We start from the raw sequence: 12,263 nt of genomic DNA, 5'->3' as shown, positions 1-12,263 counted from the left end.
ATCTATTCTGAGAGAGGCAGTTGTTTTTCTTGGTGTCTCCCCTGAGCATTTGGATGGAAAGGACAAGTATGAGAAGGAGGTCAAAGACACAGAAAATACTTGAAAATATTTTCGAACAGACTGTAAAACTGGCCCTTACATTTCCATCCCAGCCACCCTGCTTAAGGTTGCAAAGATGGAATGGGAAAACCCAGTGAAGGCAAAGCATCTGAGCAAAAATTCTACAATGTCCACCAGTCGAAAGCATTCTTGATAGCTCTACCTCAAATGGATGCAGTCTTGTCAATCCTCATTGAGGACACAGTCATCGAATGGGACTTCCTACCCAAAGATATCAATGATGAAAAGGTGGACTCAACCCTCCACAGGGGCTATGAAGTGGCCACAGCAACCCTCAGAACTTCAGCAGTGGCCACTTTTTTCACCAGAGCAGTATTTGCTGATGCGAAGCCCCTGCTCTCTGACATCCCCACAAAGGTGAAAAGAGCTGAGGAGTTGGGGTCCTCCTTAAAGAAAATTTCCCAAACATCTGCTCTAGTTTCAGACGACTGCCTTGATGCTTTCAGGTCAGATGGATGGTGTCCAGTGCTGAAACAAGTAGATATTATGGCTATGAGGATGGAAGGAAGATATTTCTGCTAAACAGGTTTTGGTAGCAACCCATACTTGGGAAAGAAACTTTTTGGGGACTAAGAGAAAAAGCCACTTCTAAAGCACCAGACAAAAAACAAAAAATCTCTCTCCTCTGTTAATGATAAATAAAACTCAGAAGAGTTTGAAGCTGTCTTTCTGCCCTAGGAGCCCTTCCAGGGAAATGAAGCTTCATACAGATGCTTCATAAGAGAGGTGCCAGAGTCTCTAAGAATACATGAGGTAAAGCCAGGATCGCCCCTAAAAGCAACCTCTGCCATCCTCCCTCCCACATTCCCCTGAGGGAGCACGTCTCTTATTCATTCACACCTGATTTACCACCACTATGAACAAATGGGTGAGACATCATTTGCTAGGGCTATGCCCTAGAATTCAAAAGGATTACGTGCCCCAGATGTCTCCCCTCTCCCTCAACCTATCCAAGAGGAAGGCTATGTTTAGACAAATTGATCACCTCCTCCAAACTGCCTGTCCCAGACCAGGATAGCTATCAGGGATGATACTCCATACTCCAAAGAAATCAGGAGGAGGACAGGGAGGTCCTGGGTTTAAAGACACTCGACAAGTTGATTCACTCCCACAAGTTCAAAGCAGAGACCACTCAATCCACCATGGGAGATTTCCTAACCTCAGTGGACCTAAAGGACGCATGTTTCTACATCCTTATCCTTCCAGACCACAGATAGTACCTGAAGTTTGCATCCTATGCAGTACAAAGCCCTCCCTTTTGGCACTGCCACTTCCGGCAGTTGTATTCACAAAAGTCTTGTTGGCAAGAGTGACATTCCTATGTTAGAAACAGGGACATCTGTACCCTTTTCTTTATGACATTCTGACAAACAGCCCCTTCAGTCAAGGACACACAACTGTCAGTACACACTCTTCAGTAACATGGGTATATAAATCAGCCTCAAGAAAAGCCAGCTAGTCCCTACCCAGGCAATAGAACACATAGGGGGTTTGCTGGACACCACACTCCCCAGGGCCTCTCTCCAAAGACTGGCAGGCATGGATTCTGGAGCAAATATACAAGATCCTTCACCATCCACACTCTTGCATGAAGGACTTACTGTGTTTTCTAGGCATGTTTGTTTCATGCATATACAATTGGCACAGTCACAGAGAGACACCATCATGACAGATTCCGGTTTGGAGGGATGGGGAGCGCACACTTGTATACATGATACAAGTCAGTGCTCATGGATGGAATCTCACTACACTATAAATCATTCTGAACCTGACAGCAATTCGCCTAGCCCTTCAGGCACTCCTCCTTACCTTAAACACCAGACACACTTGTGTTCACAGACAACACTACTGCCATGAAATACACAAACAGACAAGGGGGCCCACAGTTGAACTCATAACAAGTGGAAGTCACAACCTTCAGTTAGTTCAAGATAAACATTATGTCAGTTCAATCCTTGCATATCAAAGGGAAAATGAATACCACACAGTTTGGCTTAGCCGCAAAAGTATGGATCAGGAGGAGGTGTGTCTCCGCCAGAGGGTGTTTGACAGCATAGTCCGGACTTTTGGGAAACCAATATGGGATCTCTTTGCATCTGGCTCTAATGCCAAGACAAACAACTTCTGTGCTACTGAATTTATGGACCCATCTCCCTAAGAGAATGAAAATTTCTTGGTGACTTAGACAAATTTTCTCATTCTTAAACAGTAACAAATTTATTATCTCAACTCTGCTCCTAGTGAACAAATGACCACATCACAAGTTCCCTAAGCCATCTTGCCCCCCATCACAAATGGCAGTCTCATTACAGAGACCAAGTGCTGAATTAAATTAATTTTTATAAGCATACTCTTCCCTCCTAAAGATGATCTCCCCTCCGCTGTATGTGTTCTGTTGATCTATAAAGGACTTCACTCTTACAGTTGTTAATCTGACACCTTTCAGAAGCATGCTACCTAGTTTAAACAAAAATTAAGTAGCAATCACTTTTTTGGATAAACAAAAGCATACAAAGGCTATTTTTTGAGGCTGAGCTGGTCTTCAGAACAAATTTTGTACCAGAACCCCAATCCTGAAAGTTTCTGAGAGCCCTTTACTTCCACTGATTTCACAGTGTGCACAATACCTCACAGGATCAAGCACAGACTTATAGCAAAATTCAATTTGTCAGACAAAACCAGTGTGGTGAATAAGGTAACCAACTACATTTTAATGAAAGAAAAGACAGCTCTATGACAAATAGTGATCGAAATTTATTTTTAAGGGGACAGCAGTCTTAAAAATCATAGAATCACAGAAAGGGATGGAAGCGACCTCAAGAGGTCATAAAGTTCAGCCCCCTGCGCTGAGGCAGGAGCAAGTAAACTTAGACCATCCCTAACAGGTGTTTGTCCAACCTGTTCTTAAAAACATCTAGTGATGGTGATTCCACAACGTCCTTTGGAAGCCTATTCCAGAGTTTAGCTACACTTATAATTAGAAAGTTTTCCCTAGTACCTAACCTAAATCTCCCTTGCTGTAGATTAAGCCCATTACTTCATGCCTTATCTTCAGTGGACATGGAGAACGATTGATCACCAGCCTCTTTATAACAACACTTAACATATTTTAAGACTATTATCAGGTCCCCCCCGAGTCTTCTTTTGTCAAGACTAAACATGCCAGGTTTTTTTAACCTTTCCTCATTGGTGAGGTTTTCTTTTATCATTTTTTTTGCTCTCTGGATTCTCTCCAAATTTGTCCACAACTGTCCTAAAATGTGACACCCAGAATTGGACACAGTATGCCAGATGAGACCTTACCAGTGCCAAGTAGGGAGGGACAGTTATCTCCTGTGTCTTACATACAACACTTATATTAATACACCCCAAAATGATATTAGTCTATTTTTACAACCACATCCCATTGTTGACTCATATTCAATTTGTGATCCACTGTCACCTCCAGATCCTTTTCAGCAGTACTACCCCCTAGTCAGTTATTCCCTATTTTGTAACTGTGCATTTTAGACTTCCAAAGTGAAGTACTTTGCACTTTCTTTATTAAATTTCATCTTGTTGATGTCAGAACAATTCTCCTATTTTTCAAGGTTGTTTTGAATTCTAGTCTTGTCCTCCAAAGTGTGTGCAACCCCTCCCAGCTTAGTGTCATCCACAGATTTTATAAGCATACTCTCCACTCCATTATTCAAGTCATTAATGAAAATATTGAATACTACAGGACCCAGGACTGACTCCTGCAAGACTCCACTAAATATACCCTCCCAGTGATTTCACAGTGAACCATCGATAACTACTCTCTGAGTATGGTCTTTCACCCAGTTGCTCACCTACATTATAGGAATTTCATCTGGACTATGTTTCCTTAGTTTTCTTATTACTATGTCATGTGGGGCTGTCAGGTCAAAACCCTGACTGAAATCAAGATATGTCATGTATATTGCTTCCCCCAATCCACTAGGCCAGTGACCCTGTCAAAGAAGGAATTTAGTTTAGTTTGGCATGATTTTTTTTTAAACAAATCCATGCTGGCTGTTGCTTATAACCCTATTATCCTCTAGGTGCTTGCAAATTGATTGTTTAATAATTTGTTCCAGTATCTTTCCAGGTATCAAAGTTAGGCTGCTAATTTATAATTCCCTGGGTCCTCTTTGTTCCCCCCTTTAAAGATAGGTACTCTGCTTGCCCTCACCATCCTCCATGAGTTCTTAAAGATAATTGATAATGGTTCTGGGATTGCTTCTGCTACTTCCTTAAGTACCTTCTCCAGGCCCTGCCATCTGGAATATATCTGATTTATGTAAATATTCTTTAACTTGTTCTTTCCATCTTTTGGTTGCATTCCTTCCCCTTGTTGTTGATATTACTTGTGCTGAGTATTTGGTCCCTATTAACTTTTTTAGTGACAACTGGAGCACGATAGGTGTTAAACACTGACATATTGCTGCTATTAGTTATCACCTCTCCTTCCCTGCTAAGTAGAATACCTACACTTTCCTTCGTCTTTCTCTTGCTCCCAATGTATTTAAAAAACCCTTTCTTATTGCTTTTCATGTCTCTTGCTATGTGTAACTTGTTTTGTGCTTAGCCTTTCTGCTTCCGTCCCTCCATTCTTGTGTTATTCTTTCCTACTCCTCCTTAGCAATTTGTCCATGTTTCCATTTTTTGTAGGATTACTTTTTAATGTTCAGGCCAATAAAGAGCTCCTGGTAGAGCCATATTCACCTCTAACTACTCTTTCTATCTTTCCTTTGCATCAGGATAGTTTGCAGCTGTGCTTTTAATATTGTCTCCTTAGAGTGTCCGTTTCCTAAATTCCTTTTTTCTTTGGATTTTCTTCACAGGGGACCTTATTAGTTCTCTGAGTTTGTTAAAGGCTGCTTTTTTGAAGTCTAGTGTCCTTATTCTGCTGCTTTCATTACTTCCTTTTCTTAGAATCATGAAATCTATCATTTTATCACCACTTTCACCCCAATTGCCTCCCACCTTCAGATTTGCTACCAATTCCTCCCTGTTGATCAGAATCAAGTATAAAATGGCTGTCTCCCTGGTTACTTCCTCCACTCTCTGAAAAAAATGTCCCCAATGCGTTGTATTGTAAATTCCGTGTTTTGCTGTATTGTTTTTCCAACAGAGGTGTGGGTAATTAAAGTTCTCCATTACTACCTGGTCTTGTGTTTTAGATGTTTCTGTTATTTGTTTTAGAAATGCCTTATCCATCTCCTCTTTCTGACTTGGTTGTCTATAGTGCACCCATGACATTGCACTCCATATGTTTTATGGAAATATGCTAATGAGTGTGAATATAATGTAACTGGAATATGCTTAATGCAAAAGGTCTCTTGTAAGGTATCATTACAAAGCTTATAATCTACTGAGTGTGGCCATCCTATTTGTATGTATGTATCATTCTTGTATCTAGAGCTAGAAATATGAAGTATTACTCTGAAGTCCTATTGTAATTATGCAAAGTGTGGGCCATTAATGATGGCTTGGAATCTTGACGGCTCCCATTGACCAGGACAATTGGTTGTAAATGGCTCTGCTTACTTGTAAGCCTTCCTGTGTTCGTGTGAGTCAGGCCGGGAAGAATGGAGTCTTGGGGTCTCACGGGACACGTGGCCATGTCACCTGGTACTGGAATCCATCTTAAACCTGGCGCTTTTCCATTTAGAAGGAGGGCTGGGGATCCAGAGAGATAAAAGATTCCCGCTTTGTGCCAAAGCTATAAAAAGGGGTGGAACAGAATAAAGGGGGCTGCCAGCCATGATAAAACCCCTAATTATCACCTGAGCTGGAACTAACAAGAACTGTACCAAGGGAAAAGATTGGGCCCAGACTAGGAAGGAGTCTAATCTGTGAAAGAAGTTTATTGGAATATCTCTGAGGGTGAGATTTACCTGTAATCAGTTTCTTAATGTATTAGGCTTAGACTTGTGTGTTTTTGCTTTATTTTACTTGGTGACTTACTTTGTTCTGTGTGTTATTACTTGAAACCACTTAAATCCTACCTTTTATACTTAATAAAATCACTTTTGTTTATTAATTAACTCAAGTGATTAATACCTGGGGGAGCAAACAGCTGTGCATATCTCTCTCACTGTTATAGAGGGCAGACAATTTATGAGTTTACCATGTATAAGCTTTATACAGAGTAAAAACAGATTTTTGGGGGTTTGGAACCCATTGGGAGCCAGGGGGACTGGGAGCTGGAGATAGGTGACTTGCTGAGCAGTTTTTGGTTTAAGTCTGCAGCTTTGGGACCTGGGTCTGTGTTGCAGAAGACTAGCGTGTCTGGCTTAACAAGGCAGGGTTCTGGAGTCTCAAGCTGGCAGTGGAAAATGGGCTCAGAGGTAGTTTCAGCACATTGGGTAACAGTCCCAAGGGGGTCTCTGTGACCGAACCTGTCACAACCCCTACCATGATGTCATCCCCATTATCTTTAAATAGGACTTTCAACTGGTCTACATCTTACCTTCTTGTGGACCTCAGAATAAGTTTATTTATCCTTGATATATAATGCAACACCTGCACAATGTTCTCTTTTGTACAATCTTGTCTTCATTGTACAAAAGCATCTTTGGAATTATTATTACCTGAAAACAAACTTTAGACAAAAATAATAATAGATTCAATCTATTGTTATTAACTATAATAATAGAGGAGTTCATCGAGTTGGGACCCCATTTTTCTTGATCATTGTACAGACATGTAGTAAAATGACAGTCCTTGCCCCTAAAGAGAGATAAAATCTTTTTAAATGCTTCTTAGCAATTCAATATTGCATACATGACTATATAGGAGAGGTGATCACATTTTGAAGACATTCCTTTAGGATACTTTTATATTGAAATTGCTCCATAATAGAAATTAGCCCAAATATGAACATATGGAATAAACACCTTCATGAACTCTGGAAGAGGTCATATCCAGATTCAAACTATAGGCCAGACAGTGGAATGTGCAGGGTACCTCTAATTCCCATTCATTTCAGTGGAAGTTGAAGGTGCTTTGCACTTCTTCGGATTTGGCCCAATGCACCTCAGGCCCATTCCCTTTAATAAAGTGGATACCTACATCAAAAATGAGATGAAAGCAACCTACAATTTTTCTAAATAGAGTATATTTATGGGAAACTATAAACATGTGTGAAGCAAAAATTACATCTTTACCATGTACACAAATCACTTATAATCAGTCTGATTACTTAACAAATTGTGTATAAATAATCATGTGAAGATCACGCAGCTACTGAATTTCCATCCATGTACAAAGTGAATAAAATCAACATTAACTGGAAAAACTAGGAGCAGCAGGGACAGGTCGCCGCCGCTTGTGGGGAGCCACCCCACAAGTGATCACTGCCCAGATCTGGCGCCCTGCACCCCCTCCCATGCCCCAACTCCTTCCCCATGCCTCCTCCCACACCCCAAATCCCTCCCTCTTAGTTAACTGGAATTTTTCACTTCAGCACCCCCCCATTTCTCCAATATGCCGGATAAAAAAGGTTTTACTGTATTATGATTGTTTGACTTTGAAATTTGTTCCTGTTTTTGTTATTACTTCCCCTTCTCTTTCTTCTAAAGAGAATGACTAAACAATATGTATAACAGTATGAGAGACCTGAGTGAATAATTTGCACAAACCTGAGTTCAGCTTCGTTTTCTGCTGGTATAATGTCCACAGCAAAGAGTGATATTTTCAAATTATTTTTTTAAATACACGATATGGGTTGATCATGCCTGGTTTTCTGTGAGCTTTCAGTACTCAGTATTCTTAATGCAAAGGGCCAGAGACTTGGTCCTGTTGAACAATGAAAAAGCTGCCTTAGAGCTGTCTTATCCAGCCAGTTGAGAATTCCTCCTGCGAGGCATGGGGGAGTGAGAGGGGGACGGACGGACGGAAATCTGGCAGGTTCATACCACCCTCTCTCACCCTGCACAGAGGGTGTGGTGGGGGAAAGGGGCACGGCTGAAGAACTCAGGCTCTAGTGATCCGTTACTGGAAAGATTCCTTGCAGTTGGTGCAGCTTAGAACTCTGCAGCTGCTCTAAGAGCAAATTGAGATCAAATCAGTGCCAAGGATCAGTGATCCTTTACAGTCATAAATGCAGAAGGGTACATTCTAGTTCTAATGTCCAGCTTGCATACACAAACTTGTCACAAGGGATGGCACTGAATGACAGGAGAAGAAAAATGACTCCTCCACAAAGATGGTTGAATCATCGCAGTGCTGCTTTGCAGTGAATACTGTAGCCTCAGGGCTGCAGTATCCCTCTCCTCTGAAAGGGTGAGTGCATTGGCTGCTGGATATGCATAACAGCTGATCAACCAGCCCCATCACTCCCTCTAAGTCACAGGGAGACCCTACTGAGCTCTGTCCCAGACCCTATAGATGGAGCAGATCCCTTGCACAGGTTCTTTGCTCCCAAACCTCATTACTCTAAGTGAAGCTGCAGTACTTCTGCTTTGTTCCAGGCCTCCCGTGCCCATCAGGGAAGAGAGAGGGCTGGACATACCTGTAGAAAATAGATGGCACCATTAGCAGAGCTGCGAAATATCCAATTTCATGGGACAACTTCTATATCTGAAAGATGTCCACTTTATTTAAAAATTGCATCCATTAATATACATATTATTGATTTTAAAAGGCATTTGAATATGGTTGTGTATTGTCAAACAGCTTTAGAAGAGTTTGCTGGAGTTCAATATTTGTATACTGATTAAAAGAGACATCACCAATTACTACTGAAATTCTGCTTAGATTGCTCTTTTTATAAGATTAAAACATGAGAAATACTTGACTTTGCCATTGCATCAGGCTAAGATATCATACTGTCAATATCCTCTCTCTCTCTCTCTCACACACACACACAAATAAATTCATATTCTGGGCTTTAATACTGAAAGATACAATATTTAGGTAACAATAGTTATTCTCAACTAGCCTATACTGCAGGGGTGTGTGGATCTTTTGAAAATATAGACTTTCAACCAATCCTTTAAAAAAAATAAAAATCTGTATTCAGACAATAACATAGCCTGTAGCAACTCTGCTATTTCAATAGCTGTAGTATCTAGCTTTATCTTCCTTCATTCTAAATTACTTTTAAACATTTTATATTTCTTTGGAAGGTCTGCATGTGTACAAATGAAGGAACCATCAGGGATATACATGGTCCATTGTTCTCCTCTGCCTAGATCATCCTCTAACTGTGCTCTTGACCATCTAATACACTTACATATATGAATGCAAAGTGTCAAATGTGCTTTGTTGTTCCCTTATGTAACTCAGGAACGGTTCTCATATCTACTAACATGTCTTCAGTATTTTGTGAATCCTGTGAAAATCATAAAAAGGAAGCTACAGAATTCATTGTTATTACTCACGGGCAAAACTGCTCCTCCTCTTCTTCATATGTGACCTTGCTGATGTCCCAGGAAATGCAGAGGGTCTGCTGATTTCTCTCTTCACCAAAGTCCCTCTCCATGATAAAGAACTGGAATAAACTTGTTCTTTCCAAGGGTAGAACTATTCTTGCTCTTCCCAAGAACGCAGTCCTGTTTTTGGTTCTTTTCAGAAGGAGAATGATGGTGCAAGCTAGAGTTACTTTGTCAGTGCACCAGCAGGAGAGGGGGGAAAAAAGCTAGAAAAGGGATTGTGTGTTTGTGTAAGAGACTGGGAGGAGAGTGGCAGTAAGTGCTTGAAGGCCAATCAAATTTCATCTTTCTGCTAGTTAGAAACAAGATATGCTTAAGAGGTCATGTGCCCTAAGTGATTTACAGAGGCAATGACTATCAGAGAAGCCGTTGAGGTTTTCTCTTTAACAGAAGCAGGATCTGTATTGATATTCAGCCTGACATTCAGGCTTATAGACTTCCCATCAAATATCCAGGACAGTGTCAAAAATGTTGAGCCACATAAATATATATAAACATATTTTTAAAACCCACAAGAGGTTACTTTTTTCCAATCCGTTAGCAAAGCTTGGAAGCTTAAATTGATAACTTTGCTAGACACTAAAAATCATGGTCTTAATAAAGACACTGGATTGATGGTTTATTACAACAATCTGTAAACCATTAACCCCCTTTTTTGTCCTGTGACTGCAGAGGTGTTAACGGGCCACTTCACCTCGAATGGTCCCTTAGAATATGTGATAATTAGTTATGCTAAATAAACTGGCACACCTTGTATTTAGCCAGGACATTCTGAGTATCTTTCTCAGACCTGAAGAAGAGCTTTGTGTAGCTCAAAAACTTGTCTCTTTCACCAGCAGAAGTTGGTCCAATAAAAGATATTACTACACCCGCCTTATCTCTCTAATAGCCTGGGACTAACACAGATACAACACAGCAAACATATATTTCTTTATGTAATCCAGCAGTGGAAGAAATATAGAGAGTATTCTCTGTTTACAGAAATCAGGATATACGCAACCTCATACTTCGAGCGTCTATAGGCATATATAAATGGGATTATTTCAAGGAGGATGTTAAAGTAGTTCAGGTATTTACAATATCAGAAACCAAAAGACAGAGGCAAGTATACAAGAACAGGCCAAAAGACCAGCTAGTCTGGGATTCTGTGATTATGGACCACATTGAATGAAGTGGCTCTGCAGCCAGCCACTCGGGCGGCCCTGCAGCCAGCTGCACCTGCCACTGCTGGAGTGGCAATGGGGCCAGCCACACTGGCTGCTGCTTGGGTGGTCCCTGGGGCAGCCGGAGCCCTAATCATGAGTATAAATAGCCAAGTAGAGGCATGACTGAGCTGTGCTGAGAACATACCCATCAGTTTCAAGCAGGTTTGTACTCAGCACAGTAGAGGCTTATCATGCCTCTACTGCCACTACCCACGCTACTGCAGCTTTACTGCTATTTATACTCATGCTACCATCTGTATACAGCCAGGGGAATCACAGCCCCAGCTCACAGTGTGGACATAGCCTACGTGACTTGCGCAAGGTCATGCATAAAGTCTGGTGTAAAACAGAGAATTGAACCCAAACCTCGGGAGTCCCAAACTAATGCCCTAACCACTGGGCTATCCTTTCTATCAATTGGTTTTTGCACAGTCTTTGTCTTTCGGCTTTGTTTACACTAGAAAGAAGCCATACACATGTAGCAGAATTATTGTACTGGTGGAATGAGTGGGTGTTTCTTGGCGCACACACAGACAGCCCCTAAAGGGTATGGTTACTCCAGTGTCAAGAAGTAACTCCCATGTTTCAGAGGGATCTGTTCATCCTACCTGTAGTAGGAAGGGGAAGGTTTTGGTAACAGCAGGAGAGGACCTGCCTCTGTGTCCCTTTTCAGTAATAAAAATAAATGTTTTATTTGATTTACTCATCTTGTACCAGTGTCATTGTCCCAGGGCTGTACCTGTATGTGCTAACACACGCAAGGTCACTTAACACCATTGAAGTGCCTTGTTTTTTTAACTGAAACTAGTGAAATGAATTTGATGGCTTCGGCCAAGCACCTGCTGGGTTTATCACATCACAGGATTACTGAACAGTTTGCCAAAGATTGCCGGCCTGTGTTCAGAAAATCCAAGATTAGAACAGCAGGGTAGAAATGAGATTGTCGGAGATCCAATGGGAAAGCATTGCGCAATGTTAGACCACACAACACTTACACTTAGCTACTGCTACCAGTCTTTCATTGTCACGAGCATTACCATTCAAACACTTACAATACATACAATCCCACCCACAAGAAAACACAAAGAAGTGCACCTTCAAACAGTTCTGACTCAGCACTGTGGAGAACAGGAGGAGATTTTTAAAACAGGTCAGAGATATGCATGCTTTTTAAAAAAAAGCCAAATCATGTCAGTCACAAAACATTCATTTTACCTTTTTTCAAAGAAGATGAAAGTTTTTCAGGGAAGGCTTATCTTCAGATACTGTCTCATTGGTAACAACAACGTGAACATCCAGATGACTTCTAAAGTAGAAAAGATAAACATTTATATTAAATATATGGACAAGGCCTCTGACTGTGGCAGAGTACGTCTATTTAAAAAAAAACAGACAGACAGGATGTACACTATGAATCTATCTCCTTTAGAGTGAGGGGCTCCATACTTTATTCAAAGTAGTGTAGCGCCTATCATGCTGACTGATGGCTCATTGTTTC

The 12,263-nt window shown here is 41.0% G+C and overlaps 1 long non-coding RNA gene across 1 annotated transcript; it reads right to left on the bottom strand.

Moving 5' to 3' along the window:
- Positions 1-7,621: 7,621 nt before the first annotated feature.
- LOC120396032 lies at positions 7,622-12,039 on the bottom strand. Its single transcript, XR_005592934.1, has 3 exons — positions 11,981-12,039; positions 9,510-9,692; positions 7,622-8,638 (listed from the first exon to the last, which is right to left on the bottom strand). It is a non-coding gene; the product is annotated as an uncharacterized LOC120396032 (long non-coding RNA).
- Between the last annotated feature and the right edge of the window lie 224 nt (positions 12,040-12,263).

The sequence above is a fragment of the Mauremys reevesii genome, linkage group 1, assembly GCF_016161935.1.
Source record: "Mauremys reevesii isolate NIE-2019 linkage group 1, ASM1616193v1, whole genome shotgun sequence".
In the NCBI taxonomy this organism is placed as follows: domain Eukaryota; kingdom Metazoa; phylum Chordata; order Testudines; family Geoemydidae; genus Mauremys; species Mauremys reevesii.
Note: the sequence above shows the minus strand (reverse complement) of the source record. Positions and strands in the feature narration are given on the sequence as shown.